Consider the following 6,000-nt stretch of genomic DNA (forward strand, 5'->3'; position numbering starts at 1 on the left):
TCACTGCTTTGTGTATTGTGGTACCTGGTGCAAAAGATCCTGCAGTAAACCTGAGGAGGACTGGTTATGTTGGCAAAATATCAGATGACAAAAAGTTGAGAAGCCTGCATCCAGAAGTTTGCTAACACCACAGTCAAGGTGATGTATAATATAAGTGAAACTCTGTGGACCTAGCAATTAAGCTGCTTCACATTCTGAGTTCAGTTGTCAGCTATGCTCATGCAGTGCTCAGCTCAGGAACTGAAGTGGGGAAAGGCACCAAAAATGGCTCTTTGTGTTTCTCCCTATTCTGAGCCAGGCCCCTGGCATAAATTAGAGCAGTCTCAGGTCTGCTGTAGCTTATAGCTTACAGTCAGACAGCAGCTGAGAACAGTTGGGAGTGCAGCAGCTCTCTGACCACACGCTTCTGCTGGCTATTCCTGAATATGGTGTGTAAGCCAAGAACTGTGATGGGTATGGTGTAGGGTTTCCCTAGACTAAGATGTAAAGGCATGTTAGTAAGAACGTTACTTGATACTTTCTAAGCCTTTAGTATAGAGAAGGGTCTACACAAGGGGTGTTAACCAGTGGACCGATCTTTTGTCATTGTGACACAGCATGACATATAGGGGCAATATCGCAATGAATAATCAAGCCTTATATAGTAGGTCTATACTGTAGCATGGAGCAAGCCTCCCTACCTGGGTAGACAGACTCACACTAGGTGGCTCAAGTCCTGGAGATGAGCTTAAGAGCCCAAGCTCCAGCCGAGCTGTAAAGTCTACTCTTAGAGCACTAGCTCGAGGTCTGCTAGCATGAATCTGGCTACCCAGGCTGGGACTCTTGCTCCCAGCTACAGTATAGACATACCCATAGAACATGTATTGTATAAGGGAGCTTAAACTGGTGTCATTTCACACAAAAGAGTTGCAAGAAGGTATACATGACATTCTGAGATAGATAGATAATATAGTTTATACTTAACTCCTGACAAACTGCCTCTCACTTTACTCCTCTATTCTGATCCCTCAGCATGTGACTGACTCCAATTTAGGCCCTGTTTACATGTAGAAGTTCTACCGATTTAACTAAATGGGTTTAATAGATAGGGCCTTAGCCTCCCTGTCAGTCAGATTCAATGGGGCATATTCAGAGGTGATGTGTCTGAGAGCTGAGAGTCTATTGAGTAAATTACATGTAACTGAGGTTATGTCTACACTACAGCTAGGGCTGGTGTAGCGACTATGTGAACTAGGCGGCCGCCTAGGGCGCTAAGATTTGGAGGCGCCAAAAAGCGGTGCCCCAAATTTTTTTTTACACTATTGCTGGAAGGGAGACAAGGTAACAGGGATTGAGTGGGACAGGATGGAATAATGGTTAAGGGGGCCCAGGACTGATGGGCACTGAGGGGAAGGGCTTTCCGTGGGGCTGGGCTGATCCCATTCACGCTGTGCGCCAGGCAGGCAGTGTCCCGCTCAGACCAGCCGCGCTTCGGCGAGTCTATGGCCACCCCGTCACGTGCCATGCCCAACGGTTAGAGGCACGAAGGGTGGAACGATCCCTGCAGCACCACGTGCCGGGGGCACAGTTCATGAATATTCATGAGGGCGGGGTGAGGGCAAGCACAAGAGAAGAGGGGGGAAGGAGGGAGGGAGAGAAGCCAGTCGTGTGAGGGGGCAGGATTTCTTTGCTGTTGGGCCTGCTCCAGGAGACGAAGGGGGTTCTCTATCATGCCCCACCTTGACTTGTTCTAAGGGGGGGAGAGTACCAGCCCCACCCCAGGGCATGGGGGGGTTCTCTGTCCCGTCCCACCCCAGGGTACAAAGGGGGTCTCTGCCCAGCTCCGCTTACCCCACCCCAGGATGTGAGGGGGATCCCAGCCCCACCCCAACTTGTCCTGTCCCAGAGTGTGAGGTGAGGGATTCTCTGCCGCTCCCCACCCTACCTCTGGGTGTGAGGATGTTGCCTCCCCGACTCCACCTCTCTTTCTCACTGCCCCACTACAGCTGAGGCCAGGGCTCCCTGGGCAAGGAAGCAATGGCCAAATGGACAGATCTGATGGGCTGGGCGTACACCCTCTCCCCCCCCATGCTCCGAGAGCCACTGCACATGTACCCCATTCTCACACCCACACAAAGTCCACAAACCTCTGCACTTCACCCCCACCAGCTATCACAGTAGTAGGTTCACCCCGGGGCTCCTGTCAGCACCCATCACCACAGGGGCTCAGTGTGGCTTCCACTGGCAGCCCAGGCAGCTGCATGCAAGACATGCTTATGAGAAATGACAGCGAGAGAAACCAGGCAAAGCAATTTTTTACATTAGAGGCCACAGAATGTAGCCCAGAGGCCAGAAGAACCAAGCACCAGTTTCTATTCCTCCACTGTGAAGGAAGAAACAAAAACTAAGAGAGAAAGGGTGTTTATTTTTTATCAAAAAGAACATAGTCACCAGGTTCCTTTCAAGTTATTGCAGTCCTTGGCATCTCAAAAAGAAAAGGAGTACTTGTGGCACCTTAGAGACTAACAAATTTATTTGAGCATAAGCTTTTGTGAGCTACAGCTCACTTCATCAGATGCATTCGGTGGAAAATACAGTGGGGAGATTTATATACACACACAGAGAACATGAAACAATGGGTTTTATCATACACATTGTAAGGAGAGTGATCACTTAAGATGAGCTATTACCAGCAGAAAGGGGATGGGGGAAGGAGGAAAACCTTTTATGATGGGCCATTTCCAGCAGTTAACAAGAACGTCTGAGGAACAGTGGGGGGTGTAGTGAGGGGGGGGAGAAATACCATGGGGAAATAGTTTTACTTTGTGTAATGACCCATCCACTCCCAGTCTCTATTCAAGCCTAAATTAATTGTATCCAGTTTGCAAATTAATTCCAATTCAACAGTCTCTCGTTGGAGTCTGTTTTTGAAGTTTTTTTGTTGAAGGATAGCCACCCTCAGGTCTGTAATCAAGTGACCGGAGAGATTGAAGTGTTCTCCAACTGGTTTTTGAATGTTATAATTCTTGACGTCTGATTTATGTCCATTCATTCTTTTACGTAGAGACTGTCCAGTTTGGCCAATGTACATGGCAGAGGGGCATTGCTGGCACATGATGGCATATATCACATTGGTAGATGCGCAGGTGAACGGCCTAATCACATCAGCCACACTATCAGAGGCTCATTCACCTGCGCATCTACCAGTGTGATATATGCCATCATGTGCCAGCAATGTCAAATAAATTTGTTAGTCTCTAAGGTGCCACAAGTACTCCTTTTCTTTTTGCGAATACAGACTAACACGGCTGCTACTCTGAAACTTGGCATCTCAGGAGCTGTGTATCTCCTGTGTATCCTACAAATTCATGGCCTATCAAGGACTGTGAAAATGGCTGATATGCCTGCTCTCAAATGGCTTTCTTAGGCAGCTGGCCTCCCAAGACCATTGCCATGCAGGTTCGTGGTCCTGATGGACTCCATTATGGGAATCTCTACTTGCTTGCACTTTTTCAAAGTTCTGTGTCATTTTCTGACAATATACAATAAATGATTTTTTAAAATCTTCCAATATCTTACATTAATAACTCCAGACCCCTCCAGTAAGACTACAATCATCCTCCAGTTTGGGTTCATTACTGTAGTACTGTTTAACAGCCTATGCAGGCATAATTTATGTCACTCAGGGGTATGAATAACGCCCCCCCCACGACATAAATTAAGCCTACATAAGCATTCGTGTGCACAGCTCTATGTTGGTGGGAGAGCTTCTCCCACCCACATAGCTTCTGTCACTAGCGGAAATGGGTTTTTATGCTGACGGGAGAACTTGTCTGCAGCTGCATCGGAATAGTCTGTGCTGCTGCAGTGCTGTACATACAGTCATGAGCTAAGAGACTATAAATCTCAGGTGCAGTCTAATGACAAAATTGTTTAGCCAAAAGCATGCTTTTAAATCAATTTAGTTAACTGGTAAAAATTCTGTATGGACACTTCTCATTTGATTTCATCCTGGCTTGTATTGATTTTAGCTAAAGTTGATTCCTTAAACTAAATCGATATAAACCAGGCTTATATTGCACTAAATGTCCACATAACATTTTTCACCAGTTTAAATAGTTTGAAATAAAACCCCGTTTTACTTAAACCAATGCAACATTTGGGTGAAGCAAGCCCTCAGTGGGACTAGAAAACAAATCTAAACTAGTGTAACATGAATGTTGGAAGGGCTGCAAAAAGGTGTGAACTGCACCAGACTAGTCTCCCTGTACACTTGCACTTCTGAATATGGCCCACTGTCCCTGTCCCTGTATACAGATACTATAAATGATGCCTTTTGCTGGAAGGGATGGGGGAACAGTTACAAAGGTATCTTCCAGATGCTATATAAATCATTAATAGTTTCCTTTCAAGGCATGCTACCATTAATGCTGTGAAGAGTCACCTGAAAGCATCCTCCATTCCTGTTTCCTTTTTTAACTCTTTCCTCCCCCCTCCCACTTTAGAGGAATAAAAAATGATTGATTTGTAAACAAAAGCTTTATTTGCTTTTCAAACAAGAGAGGAGCATCAAAAAAGGCTGGGCTACACCTAAACGTATCTCCCTTCTTTCCAAAGGTTACCCCCCCCCCCACATACACACACTTGTACCAGGGAAGCATGAAATAGGAGATCAGGAATGAGCATCAGAAATCCAAAAGGGGATTTGCCTGACTTGAAGTAGAAGATTTCCAGTATAAAATGGAATGTCAAGTGCTGGAATCTGTGCATACTGCAGCTCCAAACTGGCTTCATTGGCTTATCCCAGCTATCAATTTATAAAAAAAAAACCAACCCTCTGTGCTGTAAGAAGCAGAACAAACTGTGCATAATCCTCTTCTAGTTCTGTTCAGTTAGAGACATTATTTACTTAGGAGAATTAATTCTCCTTCATTCTCAGAAATGAGCTGGTAAAGCAACCGCCTTGCAGGTATTTACAGCAGTTTCTACTTCTAAACAGCATTGATTGTCACTCTCTGCTGGTAGCACATTGTAAATGTAGCCAATGTCTGATGGTAAAGTGAAACTGTCAGGCTAAAATGAATATATTAAAATGTACTAGCTACATTATAATCCAAATTTCTTCCCTCTGACCTGCACAGTGGACAATCAGTGGGAGTTCTGCATAGAAAACAATCACAGTCTGATGAAGTGAGCTGTAGCTCACGAAAGCTTATGCTCAAATACGTTTGTTAGTCTCTAAGGTGCCACAAGTACTCCTTTTATTTTTTGCGAATACAGACTAACCACAGCTGCTATTCTGAGACTCTGCTATAGAAAGCCACACTGTGCAGTGCGAATGAGATTAGAGAAGTGTAACAATGGGCACCACGTATAAAAGCCTTGGGGAGGCTAAGCCTCCCCAAAATAAAAAAGGCTGGCTACGCAGGGAGCAAATGCCAGATGTGGCACAGGTCACATCCCTTTGGAGGCGCTCTGGCCCTCCACCTTTGTGTTGGCCAGGAGCGCTGGAAGCTTCCTAGAAGTAGGGTAGTCACTGGTGCTCGGACTGTGGCCCCGCCCACACTCAGCCCACTCTCTTCCCCGAGGTCCTGCCCCTGCTTGGCCTCCTCCCACCTGCCCACCTCTGGCATGGTGCTGCAGGTCTGCCTGCTTGCAGGTGAGGCTCTGGGCTGTTGGCGGTACTGCACCCAGCCAGGCAGGGAGCCTTGAGCAGGACACCAGTGGGAAGGTGTCAGTGCAGCTGCCAGCACAGCCCGTGAGTCCCTGCCCAGCTCCCCTCGGTGCTGACTTGGCTGTAACCGGGCACAGGGAATGGGTCTGTGTAAGATGGGCCTTGTGGATGACCCAGATGTGTCCATAAGTGTCATTGAGAGGATAGCTGTGGGTGTGCACTGGGCCAAGGAGACCTGGGCCCCATATCTAGCACCCTGTTTGGCTGCAGAGATGCAGTTGGCCTCTATAGCTCTAACAAACAAGCAAATGAGAGACTATGAGTTGATAAAGGCGGCCATTCTGGAT

Source organism: Dermochelys coriacea, chromosome 2 (assembly GCF_009764565.3).
Source record: "Dermochelys coriacea isolate rDerCor1 chromosome 2, rDerCor1.pri.v4, whole genome shotgun sequence".
NCBI classification, from domain to species: Eukaryota; Metazoa; Chordata; order Testudines; family Dermochelyidae; genus Dermochelys; species Dermochelys coriacea.